The sequence below is a fragment of the Nuphar pumila genome, chromosome 15, assembly GCF_984573655.1.
Source record: "Nuphar pumila chromosome 15, dmNupPumi1.hap1.1, whole genome shotgun sequence".
Taxonomy (NCBI): Eukaryota; Viridiplantae; Streptophyta; class Magnoliopsida; order Nymphaeales; family Nymphaeaceae; genus Nuphar; species Nuphar pumila.
Window position 1 is genome coordinate 91639214 of NC_143263.1, and position 27817 is coordinate 91667030.

Below are 27817 nucleotides of genomic sequence, written 5' to 3' on the forward strand. Positions count from 1 at the left end.
GATCTGAACTCTTTCACCACTTGTCAGTATCAAGGACTTAGAAAAATGGTTACGAAACAAGATTTTTCAAATTTTGGTTTGCATCAATCAACCAGTGAAGATCAGTGTACCACCGCATGAAGGACCTTGTCATAGAGTCCCATGCCATCACTTTTATCATAAACAACTTCAACCAACCATTGTGGATCTCATAGACACAATTAGCTTAATGGAGTCCAATCACAATCAAAAGATATAGGATGGTCAATTGGTTAAGACCGAAAACAATGACTCTAGGTCAAGAAAAACCATGGCAGCATTTTGAACCTCGAGAGAGGAAATGAGCAGTCTTGGTTATCTCAAAACCAGAACCAGTAGAAGCCTCAAGGGCAGTACAAGCCTCATGGAGAAAAGCAAAGACTCCCTAGTTCAAATTGAAATCCTAATTGGACACGAGACCAAGTTCACCTGATTCTATCAGTCTCTCACTGAAGTTATAAAATCTTTGCTGAAGACCCAAACGATAAAATTTTCAAAGGTTCCTAACCCTCTAATTTAAGGGAAGGATCCTTCCAAATTCTGCAAGCTCCATTGGTTCGTGGGACATGATACTGAGAGATGTATTACTCTCAACACATTATTCAGGATCTCTTAGATAAAGGGAATCTCAATCTCATAGGAGATGAAGAGCAAGTAGGGGACAATCATCTGGATATCTATACCCACAATTTCCTTGATCATAAACATGTGAACAACGGTAATAGAAGCTACCAACCATGGGGAACAATCACGACATTCTTCATACCACAATCACTCTTCTGATTGTCTCGATCGTTATCGTGTTCATCCATATGCATGAGAAGCCATTGCAATCGCTCATCCAACTTTTCATTGAGTATAACTATGTCATTGGCCAACTTGGCGAGTTGCTTATCAAACTGAGTAGATCTCGCTTAGAAAGCGGTGCAGAGTTCACCGTACATCTTTTCTGCCCATCATATCACAAGTTTTTAGGGTTACAGAAACAAGAAGGGTGTGGGCCCTTGCTGACTAGACTTGTAATATGATGAAAGAGTTACGTTAATGGTACTGGCAGCACTATGCCCCCACAAATGGGCAGGTAGGCGTGGGGACAAACATGTACTGAAACAACGGTCGACTACCTAGGTTGGTCAGACACGCCTAAAAAGTGCCTAGGTTATACCAAAATACTGCAGGCTGGGAAAGAATTCAGCCACACGTCTACAAAGACTATTATCCGGCTCTTTGGATACCCAAAAATGTCATAGGCATGAGAAACGAATTTGAATCCTCCAAATTCGAGTTAGATTAGCGTTAGATCTGATCTAACACTCCGCACAATAAAATACAATGCAAAAAAAATAAATTATAACTAAAAAATGTGTCTTATCGTACCTGAGTAGGAAGGGTGTGGGCCCTTGCTGCATTGACCGAGCAATCTGTTGGTCGACATCTCTCACAAGAATGGTGCTCTGATATCAAATGTGAGGACCCGATTCTCATAGGGGTTGGTCCTGCAGTTCTAGCCTTGCGGAGCGCGAATCATAACTTGAAAAGAAACCACACTTGCACGGTTAGGGTCTAGGTTGGATCTGATGCCACGAGTAGGTTGTTGTAGCAGCAACAGTAGGCTGCTGCTACAAAGGACTCAGTGGCGTGTCTGGATAGGTGTCGAACACACTGCAGTGAGCATGGCATGTCGCTGGCAGAGACACGACCAGGAAGAGGGGAGGTGAGAGTGGTGTGTCCCGAGGTAAGGGACACGATGTTACAATCTAGATGTTACAATCTGAAGGGCCATCCATACACAGTGCAGTCTGGTGACTTCGTCTTTTTTAGGAACTGACTCATTCTTTAGAGAAGAAAGCTGCTTCTCTATATCAAAATGCCTGGCGTTCAGAGCTTCTATCTGCTTGGAAAACACATTCATGAAAGAGCTCTTAGCCAATTTAGTAAGTGAAGTCATAAGAAACTGTTTAATGAGATAAGCAGACTAAATTTAAAGGACTGAGTGATGATACTGATAGAATCACCTCCATCCGTGTCTTTGCTAGGTGCATTTCTAGATTAGCTAACTCTTTTTCTGAAGACTGATAGCGCTTCACAGCAGCACTAATCTTTTGACGTAGAACGACAAGCTGTTCCACCAGCTCAGCAAGTTCCTTCTCAGCACTTCCAACAGCTCCAGCAGAAACACTTGTTGGACATTATCAGTTATGGGTCCAACCCACGAATGTGACCCTGTTTGACACCCTCCTAGTGGGTCACGTAATGGGGTAGTGGGTGGGAGTTAAGTGAATGTGGAATAACCACATTCACGTAACTGCCTAATCTCCCATTACATAAGGGGTTAGGGGCTACAAGGATGATGAGAGACTCGTAGCATTTTCCTGCCAAATTCTGTTCCGCATTCGGACACTGCGGAAAGGGTCTTGCTCACCGTCGACCTAAGGCCTGGGCTCATTGTGGGCGTCGACCGGCTGAGGAGAACGCCGAATTACCTACACGAAGTATGGCGAATTCAGGTACGCTTCCTGTCAATGTTGATTTTTCAGGGATTTGCCAACATTGGGTTATGGGCCCACAACCCACGCATTTCCGCTGCGCGTGGCCGTGTAGGGCGTTTCGGCGTTTTAGACGTCGGTGGAGTCACCGTGGGGCGATAACCACCGGTAAGCGGCAGATCAAATCCTTATAAAAGAAAAGAAAGGAGGATCGACATATACCTGTGGCCGTCGGGCTGCAGGGAGGATCCGCTGTTGCCGGGATGGTTGCTGGAGCCATCGCCTGAAATCCCCTGTAGCTGTCGGGTTGCAGGGGTTTTGTCGTTGCATCAATTTGATCGCCGGCGACATAAGGTATCTGGGTTTTATACCTACAACGTCGTCGGAGACACGCCGGAGGAAAAGTTGCCTGATTGCCGGCGTCCGTCTGGCAATGCATCGAATCAGGGGTTTCGGGCAGGGGGCTTTTGTAGTGAGCTGCAGGTAACAACAACGACCTTGCCGGCGCCTAGGTTGCCCAACCTCATCGCCGGTTTACGGTTTACTCCGGCGACAAAAAAAAAATTATAACTCTTACCTGTCGCCGGGGGGGGGGGGGGGGTTTCGCCGTGGGGCGATTTGCCGGCAAGGGCAGCCGTTGGTCGGCGGCAGCCTTGGTGACACCGTCGGGGCTGTTGCCGGACCGGCAGGCGGTGTCGGTCTTCAGCCATCGGACGACAAAGCCGCGAATCGTTGCCGTGGGGCGACGTCTTTTAACGGGAGGACGGTCGCCGGATCGGCGTCACCGTGGGGTGACGCAGGTCGCTGGATCGGCGTCACCGTGGGGTGACGCAGGTGGCAACCAGCCTCGATCGCCGTTACGGCGACGTGGGTCACCGTGGAACCGAAAAGGGCGGAAACCTTTTTCGGTTTCCCTGAAAATGCAAACAGAAACCCATCGGGTTTCTATTTCATTTCTATCAGGGGACCGGATCGGGTCCCGATTGAAGACCCGATAACAGACCCGATCCAAACCCATTTTGGATGGATCGGGTCTGCTATTAATTTTTGGATCTGAGCCGAACCCATAATGTCACCAGGTCTGGGTTAGATCCGAAAAGAATTGGGTCTCTTTTGGGCAGGGTTTGATCTGGATCTATTTTGGACCGGGTCTGATCCAGACCCATTAAGAGTCGGGTCGAACCCGGGGTCCATTTAGGACCGGGTCTAACCCCGCGTCCGTTTGGACTGGGTCTAACCCGGTTCTGCTTCGGACCGGGTCTAACCCGGGGTCCGTTTTGGACCGGGTCCGACCCGGGTCTGTTTCAGACCGGGTCTAACCCGGGTTAGTTTCGGACCGGGTCTAACCCGGGTTCTGTTCAGGCCGGGTCCGACCCGTATCAAGTATGGGTCGGGTAAGACCCGGATCCCATTTAAACCGGGTCAGATCCATGAAAGCAGGATCTGAACACTATTAAGACTGAATCGGATCAGGAACCTGATCTGACCCCTTTCGGAACGGTTCAGAGCCTTTTTTGACCGGTTCTTTCCAGTTTTTCACTAGTTCCGAAATGCTGAGACCCTGTTTTCATAAATATAAAGAGATACAGGGATTTTGGCATACTGGTATAGGGTTTTATGAACTTTTGTTCATATTAAGTATCAGTTCATAAGGTTTAGAACCGGTTTGGACCCTTAGATGATCGGTTCACGGCGTTTTCAGACTGGTTCAAAGTGTTTTTAGACCGGTTCCTACTTAAGAACCCTGGGTTTTACCCATATGAGTATGCTTTTGTTATTTTTTCATGCTTTATAAAGTATTTATTTTGAATAATGCATGACTTATGCATGTTAATTTATGTATTTAGCGTTGGTTAAGTTGTGCATGATGATTTTAAGCATGAATTGTAACTAAATTCATGACAATTAGTTTATGCATATTTGTTGAAGTATGAACTTATATTATGTCATGAATATACATGCATTAAAATGTGTGCATGGGCATGCTCCATAATACAAATAAGATTTTCGGTAAAAGATCTTGATTGATCGATTCTTGTAATCACCAAAGTGATCTGAGTCGTGTTAATTAAGGATTCTTTGGACCGTATTAAGATTCATAATTATGATTATGTGTGAATTTATAAAACATCGATTCTACCCAAAGGTAGGTCATTGTGTTCCAAATTTACACAGGGTGTGATAGTGGATGTGTATTCCAACCCATGAAGCATGTTCATACCCAAAGGTACAATGTTGAATTGCCTCTAGATTCATGATCTACTAGTTTCACCAACTGAAGTCAATTCCTTGAGAATTGAAGAAACGGAGCAATTATGAGTATTGTCGTTTTCACCAAAGTGAAACGATAATGGCTCAACTATGCTTGTCTCAGAAAAGGTGAAAATAAAGGGTCTCACTTTTACCTTTTCAACACGAGTCTCGTCTGAGCAATAATAGTAATGTCTTTCCGTTTTCGTTCCTTATTTTATCAGGTTCTTTCCATATCGACGGTTCAAGTAATATCCCTATCTTAGACGAATCAAATTTTTCTGATTGAAAAGAAATTGTATTATTCACTTTGGGCTATATGGATTTAGATCTGGCCCTTAGAATTGACGAACCTCCCGCTCTTACAGAGCATAGCACAACCGATCAGAAGGCTGCCTCTGAGAAGTGGGAGCGCTCGAACAAACTTAGCCTGTTGCTTTTGCAATCTCGGGTGGATAAGAATATTCGAGGCGCCATTCCTCATTGTAGGACTGTTAAGGAAATTCTGGGAGCCATTGAGGCTCAGTTCGTCACTTCTAATAAGGCAAGGGCCACTAGGCTCATGTCCAAATTAGTGTCTATGAAATATGTTGGTGACAGTCACATCCGATAGCACATTTTAGAAATGAGGAATATTGCGACTCAACTGAATGATATGAAGTTCGCCATCTCTGACTCCTTTTTAGTCCATCTGATCTTAACCTCGTTACCTACTGAGTATGGACCCTTTAAAATCTCCTACAACACACATAATGATGAGTGGTCTTTTAATGACCTCTTGGCCAAGTGTGTTGAGGAAGATGATAGATTCAAGGGTGAGAGGGTGCCAAGTGCACATATGGCCTCTCATAAGGATAAACAAAGGTTGAGGCCAAAGAAAAGCTCATTCAAAAGAAAGAATCAGAAGAGAGCCACTGGGAAGAATTCAAACTCTCAGGCGAAAGCCAAATCCCAGTTAGGTGGCCCTTTTATAAAGTGTTTCTTCTGCAAAAAGAAGGGGCATAAGAAGGTGGACTGTTTGAAGTACAAGAAGTGACTCGAAAATAAAGGTAATAGGTCATTCGTTTCTCATGAGTGCAATCTAATTCATGTTCCATTGCATAGTTGGTGGATTGATTCTGGTGCTACGGTGCACATTGCCAACTCTTTGCAGACATTTCTGAATAAAAGGGAACCAACAGAGCATGAAAGAAGCATCTTCTCAGGAAATAAGATGTGTTCGCATGTCAAGAGCGTTGGGACCTGCAGAATTGTGTTGGAGTCGAGATTTATATTGGATTTGGTCGATACTTTTTATGTTCCATCTTATAGTCGGAACCTAATTTCAATTTCAAAACTTGATAAATTTGACTTTGTATTTAAATTTGAAAAATCTGAACTTATTATTATGAAAAATTCAATGAATATAGGTTCTGCATATATGAGTGATGGTTTGTATCGATTAAGAACCAAATTCCAAATTCAGGAATCTCACTCCATTGAGAACACAATGATTGACAATAAACGTGGCCTAAAGGATGATCAATCATATTTGCTTTGACATCGAAGATTAGGACATATCTCGAAAGAGAGAATTCAAAGACTCGTGAAAGAGGGAATCCTTGAATCCCTTGATTTTACGAATATAGAGTCATGTGTTGACTGTATAAAGGCTAAGCAGTCTAACACATATAAGAAAGATGCCAAACGCAGCAATGGAAAGTTAGAAATAGTGCATACGGATGTCTGCGGCCCTTTTTCACCGTGTTATACGGGTGAAAAATATTTTGTCACCTTTATAGACGATTACTCACGGTATATGTATCTCTACTTATTATCTGAAAAATCAGAAGTCTTTCAAGTTTTTAAGGACTTCAAGAAAGAAGTAGAGAAACAAACCGGTGAAGTTATTAAGGTTGTCAGGTCAGATAGAGGTGACGAATATTATGGTCGTTTCACTGAGATGGGACAAAAGGAAGGTCCATTAGCGCGGTTTCTAAAAGAGGAAGGCATTGTGCCTCAGTATATCATGCCTGGTAGTGCTTACCAGAATGGTGTAGCTGAAAGAAGAAACTGTACGCTTAAAGAAATGGTTCGAGCGATGTTGAATCACTCAAACCTCCCTTTGACCTTGTGGGGTGAAGCTCTTAGGACAATAATGCATATTCTGAATAAGGTTCCTACGAAGGCTGTTCAAAAGACTCCTTACGAGTTATGGACAGGTAGAAAACCTTCTTTATCATATATGCACATATGGGGATGTCCAACATAAGCTAAATTGTATAACCCACATATACAAGTTTTTGATCCTAGAACAACTAGTGGTTTCTTTATTGGTTATCCAGAAAGATCGAAAGGCTTTAGGTTTTATTGTCCATCTCATACACCACAGATAGTGGAAACAGATAAAGCAAGATTTCTTGAAAATGGTTCTGTTGGGATAGATGCATCTCAAAATATTAATTTTGAGGAAATGCAGGATTCAGGTTTCTCACCTGCTAAGGATAAAGACTCAATTTTCTCTATCATTGTTTCTTCGAGTAATGTAAGAGAAAGTCCAGTCAATGAATATCAATCCCAACTAGATCCGGTTGTTGATGAGGATATACAACAACAACAAGATACAGAGGCTCATTTTGAATCACCTGTAGCACCTGTATGGAGGTCCACCAGAATTAAGAAATTTGCTATCCATTCGGACTATGTGGTGTATTTACAAGAGTCAAATGATTTCATAGACATTGATGAAGATTCCTTCACATTTGCAGAAGCCATTGAAAGTGAAAGATCAACACATTGGATCAATGCCATGAAAGAAGAGCTTGACTCTATGGCAAAGAACCAAGTGTGAGATCTTGTACCTCGACCTGATGGAGTTAGACCTGTTGGTGGTAAATGGGTTTATAAAACCAAAACAAACTCTAAAGGTCATGTGGAGAGGTACAAGGCTAGGCTTGTTGCAAAAGGTTTCACACAAATAGAGGGCATTGATTATAATGAGACTTTTTCTCCTATCTCAACTAAGGAATCATTGAGGATAATCATGACTCTCGTAGCTCATTTTGATTTAGAGCTGCATCAGATGGATGTGAAAACTACCTTCCTGAATGAGGATCTGGATGAAGATGTATACATGCAACAACCTCCAGGTTTCAGTATAGATGACTCGAATAACTTAGTTTGTAAATTGAATAAGTCAATTTATGGACTTAAACAGGCCTCCCGTCAGTGGTATAAGAAGTTCAATTAGGTAATAATGAACTTTGGATTCACTGAAAACATTGTTGATCAGTGTATTTACATTAAGACTAGTGGGAGTAAGTTCATAATTTTGGTTTTATATGTTGACGATATTCTTCTTGCAACTAATGATTTGAGTTTTTTACATGAAACAAAAGATTTTCTTTTCTCTCATTTCGATATGAAAGACATGGGTGAGGCCACTTATGTCCTTGAAATCGAGATCCGTCGTAACAGAACTAAGGGTGTCCTTGGCCTATCTCAGAAATCCTATATCCTTAAGGTTCTTAAAAGATATGGGATGGAGAATTGTTCTCCTAGTTCAACACCTATAGTGAAAGGGGATAAATTGAGCTTAAAGGACTGTCCTCAAGATGATATTGCGAAGACTCAGATGGATGTTGTCCCATATGCTTCAGCAGTTGGGAGTTTACAGTACGCGCAGACCTGCACTCGACATGATATAGCATTTGCTGTGGGAATACTTGGTAGATATCAGTCAAATCCAGGCATTGCGCACTGGAAGGCAGCGAAGAAGGTCATGCACTATTTACAAGGAACGAAAGACTATATGTTGACCTACAGGAAAGCTGACCACCTAGAGGTCGTTGGATACTCTGATGCGGACTTAGGAGGGTGTATTGACAGTAGAAAATCCACTACTGGATACATTTTCCTTTTAGCGGGTGGTGATGTCTCATGGAGAAGTGGAAAGCAGTCTACCACTGCTGCTCATACCATGGAGGCAGAATTTATTGCTCTATACGAGACTTCGTCACAGGCCATTTGGATAAGGAACTTCATTATGGGTCTTGGCATAGTGGACTCTATTGAGAGACCACTAAAGATCTTTTGTGACAATGAAGCAACCGTGTCCTTTTCAAATAATAACAAGAGCTCAACATCGTGTCGACACATGCAATTAAAGTATTTTGTTGTTAAAGAAAGGACTGAGAATCATCTGGTATGTATTGATACAATTGGGACGAAGGAAATGACCGCGGATCCCCTTACTAAAGGGCTAGCACCGGGATTGTATTCCAACATGTAAAGGGGATGGGTCTTTTTAATTCCTTCTGATGTATGACAATACATTATGTGATCACATTTGTGTTTATGTTTTGATTTTCTAAGGTTTTGTGTTATTGTTGATTTTGCATAAAGAATCTCTCATATGGGTTAGAGAGAATAGCAGAATAACAATATTAAAGGACCAGTAGAATAGGTGAGAGACCAACCTATTCATAAAGGTAATTTTTTACATGTCTAAGCACTGAAGGTGAATTGTAGCGTAGTACATGAAAATATGACATTTCATAAAGGGGTGTTCATTTCCTTGACTCATACGATTCATCCTTGTGATAAAGGGTAGCATGTGAACCCACATAAAGAATTAAATTAAGATAACGGTATACACCTCGATTTAATACACTTTTGGTGTCAATAGGTCAAGTGAGAGAATGTTGGACATTATCAGTTATAGGTCCAACCCACGAATGTGACCCTGTTTGACACCCTCCTAGTGGGTCACATTAGTGACCACGTAATGGGGTAGTGGGTGGGAGTTACATGAATGTAGAATAACCACATTCACGTAACTGCCTAATCTCCCATTACATAAGGGGTTAGGGGCTACAAGGATGATGAGAGACTCGTAGCATTTTCCTGCCAAATTCTGTTCCGCATTCGAACACTGCGTAAAGGGTCATGCTCACTGTCGACCTAAGGCCTGGGCTCATTGTGGGCGTCGACCGGCTGATGAGAACGTCGAATTACCTACACGAAGTATGGTGAATTCAGGTACGCTTCCTGTCAATGTTGATTTTCAGGGATTCGCCAACAACACTAACCTTGATTGATGTTACCATCTTACCACCACGGGGCTTCCCACCTCCACCACTCATTGTACCTGACTTTTCAAACAGTGCCCCATCTAGCGTCACCACACGCCTGAATTCCCTGTTTTCACCATATGCAATCCTCATAGCCTAAAAATTTCCATTAGAAAGGCTCAAATGAAAAATTTTCATCAGTAAGGCTCAAACGTCAACATATGAATTTGATAAAGCCTCAATAACAAAAGATAATGATTAAGCAACAAAGAGTTTTAAGTCTCACAAATTTTATTGTGTTGCCAAATACTCTTTGAATGCAAAATATGTCACATTTGTTCTCTGTGCATGCAGTATATGGTGTCTAAACAAAACGTGAGTCACATGGAAGATCCACCTGATCCAGATTTTGTGCAACGACTATGTTTCCAAGTGTCGCATAGAAAGCAAGTTTAATTTACTCATTTTGAACCCTGACCAGATCAAAAAGACGAGGAACTCCTTCTGGTGGATTGACCTTCTCTTTCAGTTTAGGCAGATGTTCTTGCTTCTCCTGGAAAACAAAAATGTGAAGAATAACCAAGACATGCTTGCGTACACCAACTGCAGCACGCTGACTGTCTGAGTTTTTTCATTAGAGAGGTAACCCCAATCCTGGCACTGGTGTCAATAGCAGGGAATCTTTGTAGCGATTTCATGTGGATCGGATTATTACTAAGAAAATTTGACTGAAAATAAAGTTTCATTTTTTCTTGACAAGTTTATAGCTGCAATCAGATATGTTTCATGCCATATGTTATTGTTAAATTATATAGGTATATATGTATGTATATACCACTGTCATTTGAAAATATCGCGATATCATCGGCTATTTCAAGGTACTTGATAATATCAAGAATATATCGTGATATTTTTAAAATATCACAAAAAAACACAATATTGTGATAATATCATGATATTTTTTCAGAAAATTTATTTTTTTCATTTTAAGTTTGCATTTCCTATTTTTTGTTTTTTTTATATTTTAAAACCTTTAAAACATGTTTCTTTATATTTTTTAAAGAAAACTAATGCAAAACTCATTATTTTCTTAGCTTTTTGTTATTTATATTTTTTAAATTTACGAGATTTTGCCTAGATAGATGAATTTACGAAATCAATTCAAGAAAATGTGCCATGGTGTATGTTGTTTGCTGATGATATTGTTTTGATTGATGAGTCTAGAGCTGAGGTTAATGCTAAGTTAGAATTATGGAGACAGACTTTGGAAGCAAGAGGTTTTACTTTGAGTAAGAGTAAGACAGAATATATGGAATGTCGGTTTAGTAAGCAACAAAGTAGTGATGAGAGTGTAGTGAAGCTTGGTGAGCAACACATAGCGGTGAATGACTGTTTCAAATATTTGGGATCTATCATTCAAAAGAATGGAGAAATTGATGGAGATGTAAATTATAGGATTAAGGTTGGGTGGATGAAATGAAAAAGTGCAACTGGAGTGTTGTGCGATCGTAGAATGCCATTGCGGTTGAAGGGGAAGTTTTATAGGACGACAATTAGACCCGCTTTACTATATTGTATGGAATGTTGGGCTGCCAAGAGACATCATTTTCAAAAATGAGTGTAACTGAGATGCGTATGCTTCGATGGATGTGTGGAAATACACTAAAGGATAAGATTCAGAATGAGGAAATACATAAGAAGGTAGGCGTTGCATCCATTGAAAATAAGATGAGGGAGAATCGTTTACGATGGTTTGGGCATATTCGGCGAAGGCCTAATGATGCTCCGGTTAGAAGGATGGAGAAATGGGAAAATCTATTAGCTAAAAGAGGTCGGAGTAGACCTAAGAAGACTTGGATAGAGATGATAAGAAAGGATATGAATGCTTTGAACCTCACCGAGGACATGACATTGGATAGAAATGATTGGAGGAGAAGGATTCATGTGGAGGACTCAATATGATTTTCTTTTTGGTTCATATCGCCGACCCCAATTGTTTGGGATGAAGGCGTTGTTGTTGTTGTTGTTGAGATTTTCCCTAGATTTATCAACTTTTGAAAATATCTCGGAGAAGTACCCTTGCCGAGAAATTACCTTTAACAATACAGGTGACTAAGTGTGTGTGTGTGTGTATATATATATATATATATATATATATATATATATATATATATATATATATATATATATATATATATATATATATAATTGCTTATTTATATTTGTAATAGGTTATGCCCATTAGAGGCATTTTGGACTTTTCAGTTTGATGTAATAGGCGGTTTCCATTAGGGACACTTTTGCACATTCTTTTTTTGTTTTTTTTTTACATTTTTTATTTTTTCGTCGTTGGGACTAGCCCAACAGCTAGTTAGGCTAAGCCCCTTTGTGTGTTTCATTCCCTATAAATACAGGATCCCTCCCATATTGTAAACATGGTTTTTCTTGAGCATTGTTAGTGAATAAAATCTTATTTTGTTTTGCTCTCTTATGTTGGTCCATTTTTGGCTATTGGGAGTGTGTGTTTTACTTTTGTATTTGCCCTCAAATGGCTCGTGTATTGTCCCTTATTGGGTTAGTGCTTGTGCACATTATTTGGTCTCTTGATTGCCCTTAGTGGCCTTGTTATTGTATTCTTTCTTGTTTCATTACATGATGTTAGAGCCATAGGCTCTTGTGATCCTATTGCATTTTTTCAAGGCTTGTGGTTGCGGTATAAGAAAATATCTTCTTCAAGTATTATCTCTCTCCTCCAAAGATGGTCGAGAAAGAACATGACCGTGATCACCATGAAACTCAACAATTCCAACTACCTTATGTGGATCGTCGCCATGGAGAAACATATCAAAGGAAAGAAGTTTTGGAGGTATGTGAGTGACACTACTCGTGAGTCACAACTCATACTTACAAAGAAAGATGAAGATCAAATTAGAGCGCTTAATGATGATGAACCATAGAAGGTTCTTAAAGAATATCTTGCCAAAATGGAGGATTGGGATTCAGAAAGTTGAGAACGCTCAAATATTGTCTTGGTTCCTAAATAACATGGAACTCAAAATAGCCACCAACATTGTCAAGTTTAAAAAGGCTTGCAATGCTTTGGTTTTTCTCTAAGTATGTTTGTGCAAAGGGATCTAACACGACAATACTTCCTTGAAGAGAATATCCGAACCTTGAGACAAGTGCGACAAACTATTATGAGATCCTCTCCCCTCTATGGGACAAATTGGCCTTTCTTGAAACCATGTGGGAAGGTCGGACCATTGAAATGAGGCAAAAGCAATTGAAAAAGAACACCTTTTCACTTTTCTCTTCAAGTTAAGACCCAAATTTGAACAAGTTAGGTCATCTATATTGCATGGGATCATCGCTACCTCTCTTAATGAAGCACTTGCCAAGATATACCAAGCAGAAACACGGCTTGGCATGTCCAAAGGAGAAGAGAATACCAAAATCAACATGTGATTACACACACACACACATATACATCTGTCAACAAGCGAGATTTTCAACATAAATGTGCAAGAGTACCAAAATCATGAAGGTTGCAACACCAAGATTCTTGCTGCAGAGCAACTCAACACAAGCTTGTGCTGCCAAAGTTGTCTCTATGACAATATAGTCAAGCCCACTACATGTTGTTGATATAGCAACATCATACTTTGCTGCAAAGAGTCGAATGTATGTCAAGGAACAAATATGTGTGCATGATTATCTATAAGAATGAAAAGTTGACAGATGACAAAAAAGAAGTTATTCTTGTCCTAAGCAAGGAATGGGAGAATATTTAACTTAAAAGATGGCAATATGTGTCAAGATGAGACTGATTTTGAAGAAAAAAAAGAAGTCTTAAGGAATATTTATGGGCTGCAGTAGGTGATCAAAACTCAAGTGCAAACAGATATAGCAAGCTCACCATCAATTGCACCTAAATCAACAAGACGTTCATAATATCTCCTCAATTTGCTTTGATTCTCTTGCTTTAAGTATTGCTTTCACAACAGATCCTTGACTTTTTTCTAATTCCAAAAGCTGACAACTGCTCTGTGACTTTTTGTCTTGCAGCTTGCTCAAGAGGTATAAGAGATTCTTCCTTTCTGATCAAATCCTGTAAACATAATTTTTGTGTCACAAATATAACCAAGTCAATATAGAACAATAAAAGACACAACAGAAGCAAGAGTGTGAATACAAACTTGTTCCTCCTTTCGAGCTTCAGATGCCTTATGCTTGTTTTTCTTAATGTCCTTCTGAATCTTTAGATTATCTGCATTCTTAACTTTGATACCATCTGCTATTTCAATCATTTGGCGTTGTGCATCCTTAAAAGCAATTCTACCAACATCATGCTAGAAAAACAGATTTCAGCAAACTTGTATGAAAACTATGATAGAAATAACACAAAATCTGCCACTTAAAAAAGAACACAGTAGTTTTGTTGTATCATTCCAAGCAAAATGTACAAAAAATATCCTATTTCAAAGCATTCTTTTGAAGCAAAGATACGTAACAATAGATACTCATTCATACAAATTTGGATACTAAATTACACTCTAGCTCATAAAATAAATCTGCAGTGTACCTTTCCTTTTAAAAGCTCACTTTCAGCACATGCAACATCATGTCTCCCCCTACATTCAATGAGTTGTCTTTCCCAAGGTTCTAATTCAGCACGAACTTCCGTAAGTTCTGTTATATACCTTTCAGTTTCCTCTGTACGTCATTCATTGGGAATTTGATGATGGAAGCAGTCAGAAATGCAATAATTGGTGATTGTAAAGTTGTTAAAAGCTAATGACAAAAAAATGATCCAATAAAAAATTATGTATGTGAACCTTTTCAATGCTAGGGCTTGAACTGGTCAAAAGTCTGTCACCATTCATCCTAACAAGGCTAAATCAAGAATCACAAGTAGCAATAGCATAATAGCTAATATTTGATGAAGATAATATCATCTGCACATGGCTAGGTGGGTTGGTCTAAGGCATGCAAGTGGAAGGACATTGTGAGTTTGATACCCAGGGTGGCATCCCGTGCCATAAGAGTGAAGCAATGCAGAGACTTTCCAGGTGGGCAGGGAGGCAACACTCCGAAGAGTGTTACATTTTTACTCCATGAACAATGAAACATGGCCATGGTCAATGTGGCACCTCTCGACCCATGTCCAGGATGTCCAAACTCCAAACAATAATGGTGGTTTCTCCTTAAATAATCAAAAGAAAAAGAATTCAATAACTGCATTTGGTAGAAACCATTACATTAAAATTTATCCAACTATGATTGCTACAGTTAAAAAGTGTTAAACTATCATGCTTTCATGCATGGTTATATGTTTGCACCTTATCAAACCCAGATGAATCATACCTAGTAAGACATTAATAGCAACATCCACTTATAAAGTCCATCTTGCTGTCTCCCTATGTAATTTTCTGGCACTGAACATAAATATCTCAACCTAGGTTTTCTCTATACTGTTCTTCTACAGCACCAGATATTATAAATAAACAGTAACATTCATAACTATCAACATATGAAAGCTACGAGATATCTTTGAGAAGATTAAATTATATCACTACATTGTCCACCTGATTGGCTCCCCCTTTTGGAATGATTGCATTAATTTTTTTTATATACAATTTAATAGAAGTACGGAGCCATTTCCCCCACGTTTTCTTACAAAAAAAAAGTTTGCATGACCAAACAACCATGCGCAAGTAATGCATACCTGGTGGGAGTAGTGGGAGTGGCCCTACACACAGCAGCATAATAACTTAGGACTGTTGCCCTCTTGGCATACTTGGGTTAGGTTCTCGTCGAATTTAAAAAAGAGAGAAAGAAGATGTAAATATTACACTCTTTAAGCTTTATTGTACTAAATATCTCTAAACAACAGAATTTGATTGCTTATAAACCAAACTAGTGTGAAATTCTTAACTACAACATTTTAATTGGCCACCAACATACAATGGGTACTTGTTGCAATTATGAGTCAATAAATCTTGCTCACAAACACACCAAGCTTATTGCTTTTAAGTTTTAACCTAAGTCACACGGACTCAGCTAGGTCGACACACCCGCGTCGACACGCCCTGACACGAGTGCAGACACGAACACGATCAACCAAGTGTCAGACTTGGTCAACGCACCGGGGTCGAGTCTGTCCACATTTTGGACTCGGTCAACTTTGACCGAGTCTATTTTTGTCTATTTTTAGGGCAAAAGACATATAAAAACTAAAAAATCTGATCTTTTATATATATATTTTTAAATATGTATATTTAAAATATATATATAGTCGTGTTCCCGTGTCCAACAACAACAACAACAACTACGCCTTCATCCCAAAACAATTGGGGTCAGCGATATGAACCAAAAAAGAAATTCATTTTGGGTCTTCCACATGAATCCTTTTCCTCCAATCATTTCTATCCAACGCCATGTCCTCGGTGAGGTTCAAAGCATTCATATCCTTTCCTATCATCTCCATCCAAGTCTTCCTAGGCCTACCCCTACCTCTTTTAACTAATATATTTTCCCATTTCTCCAACCTTCTAACTGGAGCATCATTAGGCCTTCGCCGAATATGTCCAAACCACCGTAAACGATTCTCTCGCATCTTATTCTCAATGGGTGCAACACCTACCTTCTTACGTATCTCTTCGTTCCGAATCTTATCTTTTATTGTATTTCCACACATCCATCTAAGCATCCGCATCTCAGCTACACTCATTTTTTGAATATGATGTCTCTTGGCAGCCCAACATTCCGTACCATATAGTAAAGCGGGTCTAATAGTCGTCCTATAAAACTTTCCCTTCAACCGCAATGGCATTCTACGATCGCACAACACTCCAGTAGCACTTTTCCATTTCATCCACCCAACCTTTATCCTATGATTTACATCTCCATCAATTTCTCCATACTTTTGAATGATGGATCCCAAATATTTGAAATAATCATTCACCGGTATATCTTGCTCACCAAGCTTCACTACACTCCCATCACTACTTCGTTGCTTACTAAACCGACATTCCATATATTCAGTCTTACTCTTACTCAACTTAAAACCTCTAGCTTCCAATGTCTGTCTCCATAATTCTAACTTAGCATTAACCCCAGCTCTAGACTCATCAATCAAAACAATATCATCAGCAAACAACATACACCACGGTACATTTTCTTGAATTGATCTCGTAAGCTCATCCATCACTATCGCAAATAGGAAAGGGCTTAAAGCAGATCCTTGATGTAACCCAACCGTTATCGGAAAATTGGTTGTCACCCCTCCACAAGTGCGGACATTGGTTACTACTCCTTCATACATATCTTTAATTATACTAATGTACTTGAGAGAAACACCTTTCTTCATCATTGTCCACCAGAGAACGTCCCTAGGTACTCTATCGTATGCCTTCTCTAAATCAATAAAAACCATATGCAAATCTTTGTTCCTCTCTCTATATCTTTCAATAAGTTGTCTAAGAAGATGTATAGCTTCCATAGTTGATCTTCCAGGCATAAAACCAAATTGATTCTCCGATATCATGACAACCTTCCTCAACCTAGACTCAATCACCCTCTCCCAAAGTTTCATAGTATGACTCATGAGTTTTATACCACGATAGTTTGTGCAATCTTGTATATCACCCTTATTCTTATATAAAGGCACCAAAGTACTCTTCCTCCACTCATTAGGCATCTTATTTGTTCGCCAAATCAAGTTAAAAAGATTTGTCAACCATTCTAAACCTTTCTCTCCCAAGCATTTCCAAGCCTCGATAGGTATACCATCTGGGCCAACTGCCCTTCTTGACTTCATTTTCTTCAAAGCCTCTGCAATTTCTTTCTTTTGAATCTTGCGCATGAAGTCACGATTTATCTCATGAAAAGGAATGGAGAAGTCTCCAAGATCTTGAGCATGACTATCATTAAATAGCTTATCAAAATAATCTTTCCATCTCTCCTTAATCTCCTCATCTTTGACTAAAACCCTTTGCGTTTCATCTTTGATACATCTAACCATACCCAAATCCTTCGATTTCCTATCTCTCATCTTTGCAAGCCTATAAATATCCTTCTCGCCTTCTTTGGTATCCAACTTGTCATAAACCTCCTTATATACCTTAGCCCTCGCGTTTCGAACAACTTTTTTAGCTTCCTTCTTTGCTATCATATACTTCTCCAAATTCTCATTATCACGACTCTTACTTAGATTTCTATAACACTCTCTTTTAACCTTAATAGCTAATTTGACATCCTCGTTCCACCATGATGTATCCTTACCTAGTGGTGCACCGCCTTTAGACTCACCCAATACCTCCTTAGCTACTTTTCTCATACCACCCGCTATCTTATTCCACATTGATTCTGAATCCTCCTCGAGACACCAATCAACTTCCTTAACTACCTGCTCTACAAACATTCCTTGTTTAGCTCCTTTCAGTGCCCACCACTTAATTCTAGGATCTATCCTATGTCTATCCCTTTTGCGGCATTGTCTAATTCTAAGATCTAAAATTAAGACTCTATGTTGTGTAGCTACACTTTCTCCTGGTATAACCTTACAATCGATGCAACAACCCCTATCTCTCTTTCTAAGTAGGAAAAAATCTATCTGACTCGTATTAACCCCACTTTTAAATGTTACTAGGTGAGACTCCCTCTTCCTAAACCAAGTGTTTGCTAAGATCATATCATAGGACAAACAAAAATCTAAAATCCTTTCTCCACTTTCATTTCTTTCTCCTATACCATAGCCTCCATGGATATTCTCAAATCCATCCCTACTAATGCCTACATGTCCATTAAGGTCACCGCCGATGAAAAGCTTTTCTCCATAAGATGTCTCTTGTACTACTCCATCTAAATCTTCCCAAAATTGATGCTTAATGGAATCATCTAAACCTACTTGAGGTGCATAAACACTAATAATATTAATAATATCTGTACCTAATACTAATTTAATAAGTAAAATTCTATCACCCTTCCTACGGACCTCAACTACATTATCTATAAACTGACGACTCATAACAATCCCTACTCCATTCCTATTCCTATTTATTCCTGTATACCAAATCTTATATCCCCAAGGTTCTATCACTTTAGCTTTCTCACCTACCCATTTGGTCTCTTGAAGACATAAAATATCAATATTTCTCCTACACATAACATCTACTAACTCTACCAACTTACCAGTTAAAGACCCTATATTCCAAGTGGCTAACCTAATTTTATGGTCTTGGACTAACTTCTTTACCCCCACCCGTCCAACAAAGTGAGGGAACCCTTGCCTATTTGACACCACACCCGGGCGCCGGTGTGACGCGTCGCTTCTGGGCGACGACCTAGCAACCCTTGCACATTTATCACTGCCTCCCGTGTCCAAAATTTTTGAAATTGCTCCGCACCCGTGTCGCACCCGTACCCACACCCATGTGACATAGGTTTTAACATATATATATACCATGTAGACATCTGTCATGTTGAAAAAGTAAGTTTAACCATCAAAGAGTAATTTGTAACCAAAACCCTACACCCAAAGGACAAATTATTGCCAAAAAAAATTGATGTAGTTCCTCCTTCACTTATTATTTTATTTGATGGAGTTGTAGTACAATTTTTAGTTGGTTTTGAAATGGCCCATGTCCATGTTCACCAATGCTAGGCACATATTCTTGAATCTTGCAAGTCTTTCCTTTTCCTTCTCTCCTGAAGGGAGATTGCAAAAAAAAAATAGATGTAATTCTTTTTTTTTTGTGGAGTTATACAATTTTTGGTTGGTTGTGATTCACAGTGAATACATTGTTAAAATGTAATATATATATATATATATATTATGTATTTTTATTCTTTATTTTGCCTGTATTTTTTCCTATTTTCTTTTTAGGTTTTTAGTGTCTAGTTCTAATAGAACTGAACAACTTTAACTAGTTAAGTTCCACTTGGAACTTAACTAATAAAGTAATTGTTCCACTAGTCCAATGGTTACAAGGAGAGCTCCTTAAGAGCTCTCCTTTCTCACTTGTATATAAAGGGGTGCATCCCCTCTTGTAAACTCACTCAATGCTTCGTAAGCATTTTATCATTTCAATAAAGATTAATTTTATTTCTTTTTCCCCATTATACCCTTTTTAAGGGTTATGTTCAAGTGTCTCTCTAGACACTCTCTCTTGCGGATCTAAGTACTTTTGTGGAAGATACTCACTTCATTTCATGGTATCATAGTAAGGTTCACCCTATATCGTGAAGATTTTTTGCCTTGTTTTCTGTGCCAAGATTACAAAGGTGTTTCATCACCTTGGTTGAGGCTCCTAAAGTTCTTTTTGAAGAAAGGAAGATTCATTGCAACAAAATATTGAGTTTGCGTTCTCTTACTCTCCCTTTTCTTCTCTCTTTATCTTATTTTTTGTCTTTTTTTCTTTTTATCACCTTTGTAAGAGATGGATGATCATGATAAAATCACCGTCATACCCATGAAATTAAATGACACAAATTATGTAATGTGGGCTTCGATAATGAATCACCACATATGGGGAAAGAGGCTTTGGGGAATAGTAGATGGTTTCGATTCGGAACCTAAACTAGTCCTCACCAAAATGGAAGGTGATAAAGAAGTTCTCCTAGCCGAAGGAGAGAAAAGCAAAGTTTTGGCCAACTATGAAAAAAGTTGGAAAGAATGGCAGATAGGGCATGCAAAAATCATGTCATGGCTAATCAATAGCGTTGACATAAAAAAATGCTCTAGGCTTGCTCAGTTTGAGCATGCTGATAAGGCTTGAGAATACCTCAAAAATATGTATTCGCTCAAAGATATTGCACATGTGTGCAATCTTCAAGAAAAAGTTAGGTCTATGACCCAAAGTGACAAAACCATACAAGAGTATTACAATGAATTGTCCGAACTTTGGGGAGAATTGGATCTTTTAGAGCCAAAATGGCATTGTATTGAGGACATTGAGCTCTGTCAAAGGCAACTTGATATGGAGCATTTTTAACAATTTATAAACGGTCTAAGACCGAAATTCGAGTTGACTAAATCAACTCTTCTTCATCGGGGAAAAGTTTCCTCTATTGTCAATACTATAGAGAAACTAACTATGGAGAAAAACATAATAAAGAAGGATACTCCAAAGTACAAAGATGATTCCATTCTAGCAGTATCTAGACCAAGTAATCATGTACGTTCGTACAGACCACCTCACTTTAACCGACAAAGTGGTGACTATGACAAGAAAAAGGTTATTTGCCATCATTGTCATGAACCAGGATACTACAGGCCTCAGCGTCCCAAGCTTAAAGAACTCAGAGAAAAGAGAGTTGCCATTGATGGATCGAAGCCCAAAGATCAAGATGCACTAGTTTCTATAGCTCAGCTAATGGAGATTCTCCAACCACTCATCAAAGGAGCTTCCTCTTCATCTAAAGCTTTGACTGAGGTAGCGGCTTCATCTTTTTCCGATCCAGGTAACTTCCCTTGTCTTCTTGACTCTGGTGCTTCATTCCATATGACTCCAAATAATAAAAGTTTATCCGAATGTGTTAAAAATAAAACAAATATGTCAAAAGTATTTACAATTGATGGAACTTCTCTAGAAATAGAAGGAATAGAAAATTTTGAAAAAATCCATAAAATTGAGAAATTTTTTATCCTAGAAGTTAGATATATTCTCAAATTAAATTTGAATCTCTTATCCGTTTCTTAAATATTTGACCATGGTTGCAATATTTCATTTTCTTCTCATGGTTGTTGGGTACAGGATCACCAGTTAGAAAAGCTGATTGGGGAAGGCCATAGAAAAGGAGGACTCTATTATATGGATTTTTTGGAAATGCCAAAAAATGCTTTTTGTTATAACATTCAGAAAATCGAGTTGGAGTTATGGCACAAAAGACTTGGTCATCCACATATAGCCAAAATCTAACATTTGATTAATTGAATGCTATCCTCTTCTTTGTAAAATATAATTCCAATCGAAAAACTTGTGAACCTTTCTCCAGATTACTCTAGACTTAGAGTATTTGGATGCAAGTGTTTTATATTTACAGACGAAAATGATAAACTTTCTCCTCGTGCAATTCCCTGTGCCTTTTTAGGATATTCAGAAAATAAAAAAGGTTATAGGTGTTTTGACTTCAAGAATGATAGATTATATGTACCAAGAAATGTCTCATTTTTCGAAAAAGAAAATGTCTTTGATTTTGAAAAACCAAAGAAAGTTACTGGGTACTCTTTTTGTTAGATTTGACATCTAAATTTGATGAATATGATCTTGACTATAGATTTGATAATGATCAAGGTATTATTGATCTTGATCATAATGTTGACAATGAAGAGGTCCATAGAGACACAAGTATACATTATTCCAGACGAAGAGAACCTAATCTTTCATGTGCACTTGAAAGATATTCCGACATTCCAACAAGAAGGTCATCCCAAGTCTCGAGGCCTCCAGGAAAATTTGTGTCATACAAATCCTTCTCACTTACATATAGAGCAGTCATTGCATTAATTTACTCATATGAGGAACCATCTTCGTACTCTCAAGCCAAAAATGATATCAAATGAATAGAAACCATGAAAGCTGAGTTAGATGCACTTGAAGAGGCTTCTACATGGACTATTCAAGACCTTCCTCTAGGTAAGAAACTTATAGGATGTCGATGAGTTTATAAGGTTAAAACCAAGAGTAATGGCACTCTTGAAAGATATAAAGCCCGATTAGTAGCCAAAAGTTATGCCCAAAAATATGACATTGATTATGAAGAAACATTTGCCTCTATTGTTTGTATGACAATAGTCAGAACCTTAATTGCCTTAGCTTCCATCAAGAAATTGTCCATATTTCAGATGAATGTCAAAAATATATTTTTAAATGGAAACCTAGTTGAAGAAGTGTACATGGAAGCCCCTACAGGTCTTAGTATTCCTAAGGGTAAAATTCTTCGCTTAGAAAAAACTCTTTATATCCTTAAATAAGCACAAAAAGCTTGGTATGATAGGTTTAGTCGTGTTATGCTTGATATTGGTTTTTAATTCTTTTTTACTGACACTGCTTTGTTTATTAAGAATTTGGATGCAGAAATTATTGTGTTTTTTCTATACGTGGATGATATGATCATCACCGGAAGCGATAAAGAGGGAGTTGAAAACATCAAAACATTTCTCAAATCTCACTTTGAAATGACTGATTTAGGTTTATTGAGATACTTTTTAGGCATTGAAGTCGCCTATTCTCCTAGGGGATATTTATTATCTCAGACTAAATTTGCTTTTGACATTGTTTCTCAGTCTAGAATTACAGATGATAAGAAAGTAGACACTCCAGAAGTTGTCAATGTTAAAATGAAGATTGATGATGGAGAACTTCTTGAAGATCCTACTCCTTACAGACAATTTGTTGGGGCACTTTCCTATCTATCCATTACCAGACCAGACATAGCACATGTTGTTCACACAACAAACCAGTTCCAACATGCTCTCACCTATGTTCACATGGGAGCAGTCATCCGTATTATCAGATACATCCAGTCATTTTTTTCATGAGGACTTTTCTTGTCTTCCTCTCTTGATTTAATTGCATATATTGATGCTGATTGGGGAGATGATCCCAATAACAGACACTCAACCACTGGTTTCTGTGTCTTCTTAGGTGAATATTTAATCTTGTGGAGGTGCAAAAAGCAGCAAAAGGTCTCTCTCTTATCCACCGAAGCCGAATACTGAGCCATGGCAACCACAACCATGAAAGTAGTTTGGCTCTGACGTCTGCTTGCTAACATGGGAGCTGAAGCAACAAAAGTTTCACGAATCTGCTGTGACAACAAGAGTGTGATCTACATTGCAAGCAACAAAACATTTCACGAACACACAAAATATATTTAAATGGATTGTCACTATGTCAAAGAGGAATATCTACATGGGACAATTGATCTGCCATATGTTACTTCAGAATATCAGTTAGCGGACTTCTTTACAAAGCCTCTCGCTGCTCCCGGATTTCACTTCCTCTTAGACAACCTTTCGCTCATTGTACCATAAGTTTGAGGGGGAGTGTTAAAATGAAATATATAATAATAATAATATCATTATTATATATATTTATGTATTTTTATTCTTTATTTTTTCTGTATTTTTTCCTATTTTCTTTTTAGGTTTTTAGTGTTTAGTTCTAATAGAACTAAACAACTTTAACTAGTTAAGTTCCACTTGAAACTTAACTAATAAAGTAACCATTGCACTAGTCCAACGGTTACATTTATAACCATTGGACTAGTCCAACGGTTACAAGGAGAGCTCTTTAAGAGCTCTCCTTTCTCACTTGTATATAAAGGGATGTGTCCCCTCTTGTAAACTCACTCAATGCTTCTTAAGCATTTTATCATTTCAATAAAGATTATTTTTATTTTTTTTCCCATTATATCCTTTTTAAGGGTTATGTTCAAGTGTCTCTCTAGACACTCTCTCTTGCAGATCTAAGTACTTTTGTGGAAGATCCTCACTTCATTTCATACATCTCCCTTATAGAGGCACGGGAGGTGAAACAAGATGTGCCTAGCATTGGTGAAGACTTGGGCCCTCTAATAATCTTGTAATGAAGACGTGATGGCATCGGGATGAATGTGCAGGGTGCAGGTCATGACCATGGAGACTAAGCAAGAGAAGAGAACGATTAAGGCAAATCCCAAGATTAAAATAGAATATCCTATTAAAATTACAATACATATTTTAGGTGAGGTTGTCCAAATGAGATTACTGAATTAACAAGCTGGATATTTAATGATATATTTGGGCATATGAACCAAGAAATGCAAGAATGGCAGAAAATATGAAAGAAAGCAATTTTAAACAATAATTTTTGTTCTGCATGAAACAAATTCTGATAACTGAAATGAACAAAAGCACCTTTTGACATCTCCTTTATCTCCTCGAGTCTTTTCTTCTTCCAACAAAAGCTGCTGGAGCTGGGGTATTTCCTCCTCATGCTTTGGAATCAGTAGGTTTGATTCTCCAGTCTCTTTCTGTATCTCATCAATTTTAGATGAATCCTTTGGCACAAACAACAAAGGAAGGTCACACACACATTTGTGTTATCATTCTAACATCAAGGAACACCTACTGATAGATGAATACTTTTTCTAACTTATCCTCTAATTTCTTGATTTTTTGTTTCATGTGCTTTAAATCTTCCCTGTACTTCATATCTTGCCTTTCGAACTCTTTAAATTCTTCTTTACAAGTTCTCAAGTCATTGTCGAATTCCTAAACAAGGAAAGTTAGTAATCATCAAGCCTGGATAATATTTATTTGTCAGTACCAGAAACAGTACAATACATTAATCACAAACGTATACTGCATTCATAAAGACCAGTAACTTCAAACGCACCACGGAAACATGGGCATGCATCAAAAGATGAATACAAGATTTTAAAAAGTCTATATATAACAGAATCAAACAGACTCTAAAATTTGGAAAAGGAGAAAAATGGATACCAACCCAAAGTGAAACACGTGTTTAACTTCATAGTTATTGCAAAGAGATATATGAGATGAAGGAGCAATCACTAGAAATAAATGAGAAGTAATCAAGTCCAGAGATAAATTTCTCAGGTTTTTAGTTACGCCAAAAGCAAGCATGTTTTGTCAAATAATATACATAAAGCATCATTTGCATATTCACTTGTCAAGTTAAAAGATTGGCCTCACAGCTAAAAGAAAAGACAAACTACAAGAAATGACTAAGTGAAACAAAAACGAAAAAAAAAACACCAATTAAATCGAAGTATAAGCAAACTCTAGAAATAAAAACCACTGCCACATGCAAATGGATATTACACCAAATCCACATCTTCAGCCACAAAATAGACAGAAGGTTGTCATGAAGACTAAAGCCAATGAAAAATCAAAGTCCAACATTCAAGCCCTGTGAAATGAGTGAACATATAAGCTCTTGTAACATATATTATATACTGAGTTTCCATTCCTATGATTGCCACACAAAGAGCATGTGATAGAAAGTTTACAGGTTCCATTTCTTACAGCAATTCATTTGCCTTAACCACCACAACTAGTACTTTATGGTGATGATTAAGCCCTCTAGAGTTCTGATGCAAATGTATGCACCTTGCACCATTGGAACTAAAAATGCTGAATAAAGGTAGAGTTAGCTCTTTTTTCTTGGAAGACAGATACTTCCACCAACAACAACCATCCATATCCTATTATGTTTCTTAATTAGCACTCTTTGTCTATGTGTAGTCAGAAATATTCAAATATTATAAACTGATTCCTTGAAGGAAGGTAACTTTCTAGCACATAAAAGTAGACTGCACAGGACAGGAAACAATGCGATAAGCAAAAATGGTCATTATAGAAATCATTTACCCCATGATAAGTACCTCTTGACGCTTCAAGGACTTATCATGAATTGCTTCGAGTTCTTTCAATGATTTAATGTTTTGATTGAACTTTTCCCTGAAAAGCAAAAACGATTCCCTTAGTTTCCAAAAGAGAGTAAATTGGCATTATGTCTTAGGTGATGCAATATACACCTTTCTTCCTTTAAATTTTCTTCGAGGCTATGAACATTTGCTTGCCAATCGACAACACGAGAAGAGGCATCCTCAGAAGCCAACTTGGTTGCCTTCTGCCATTTCAAGTGTGTCAACTCCTTCAACATAAAAGCCTCGGCCTCATTTTTGGCATTATGCATCGTAGAACCATGCAAAAGAAAAAGTTAAGAATGTTTATTTCATGCTTATAAGAGACGTTCAATGCAAAGACGTGAATCTGAGAAAACCTATAAGCTGTCTCTTTCTTTCTCAGCCAACTTGACCATTTGCACAACACAGGACCTCTTGTCATTAAGAGATTCAAGAAGCAAGATTATGTCAGCCTTTCTTCTTGGTGTGACTTTTTAAGTGGAAGTTGTAAAGCAAGCACGTAAGTTTGTTCATTCCAACCACAAATGCCCATTCATTTCAGATGGTTACAACTAATCTTCATATAAAACGCACCGACCAAAGAGTTGTAAAGGGATCACATGGTGCCAACTACTCACATTTTGCTTGCTGCTTCAATTTTTTCAACATATTGGTTAGTACCAATGATATCCTCCAGGTATTCCAAGAATCCTTCATCATGAGGCCCTTGGGCTTTAGGCTTCATCAGAGAGATCTGTTCTACTTCACCCTAAAAAACAACCATCAAGGAAGTTTAGAACACGATGGTACTAAGGCGCCGCAGTTCAAAACAACAATAATGCCGACCTGAAGAATCAAGAAGCGATTATTGTCAAGGTCGACTCCTTTTCCCTTGAGTTTCCGAGTAACTTCGGTAAAATTGCTTCCGCGATCATTTATGTAGTACTTTGAAGAATTTTCCCTAAACGCAACTCTTGTAATAATAAAATCGCTTCCCGCAACAGGTTCGTAGGTTCTATCATCCTGCATCGTCAGGCAATTGCTAGCCCAAGGTGAGATTCAATTTTAATTTATGTTGATTTTTTCTTATTTTTGCATTTTTTTTTAGGTTTTGATAATTCTAATGTGCGCATGTTGCTTGTGTTGGTGTCTTTTTTTCGAGTTTCAGTGGCTCCCGCCTCTGAACTTGATTTATTTTAGGTCTCTTATACGAGGGTATGAAGCTCCACAATCCCACTATTCCAAAACGAAGATTGAGGATTCTTGGTTCAACTGCTCTCTACTTAATAGAGAAGAAAAGATCTTTACCTTGAAGAACGATCCCCATATCTCTCAAAGTCTGGATCCATTTTGGGTCCATTTCAAAGAAAAGATTTTTTTTTTTTGTGAAAAACTTGTGTTTTGTGAAACAATTGCTAAGTCTATGTTCACAGAGGCTTATCTCCCCAACGGATCATCGAATCGTTGGGATTTTGGTAATGTTGGAAAAATAACCAAATCCTCTTTTTTACGATTTTTTCTGATTTCTGGTGCAAGTGCCTATAAAATAGGTATCAGTCAAAATAGGGGCAACAATGCATGTTGAGCACTTGT

The 27817-nt window shown here is 38.4% G+C and overlaps 1 pseudogene; it reads right to left on the bottom strand.

Annotated features, from left to right (window-relative positions):
• Nucleotides 1-1768: 1768 nt before the first annotated feature.
• LOC149815989 (structural maintenance of chromosomes protein 4-like) lies at nucleotides 1769-27253 on the bottom strand (annotated as a pseudogene).
• Nucleotides 27254-27817: the final 564 nt, after the last annotated feature.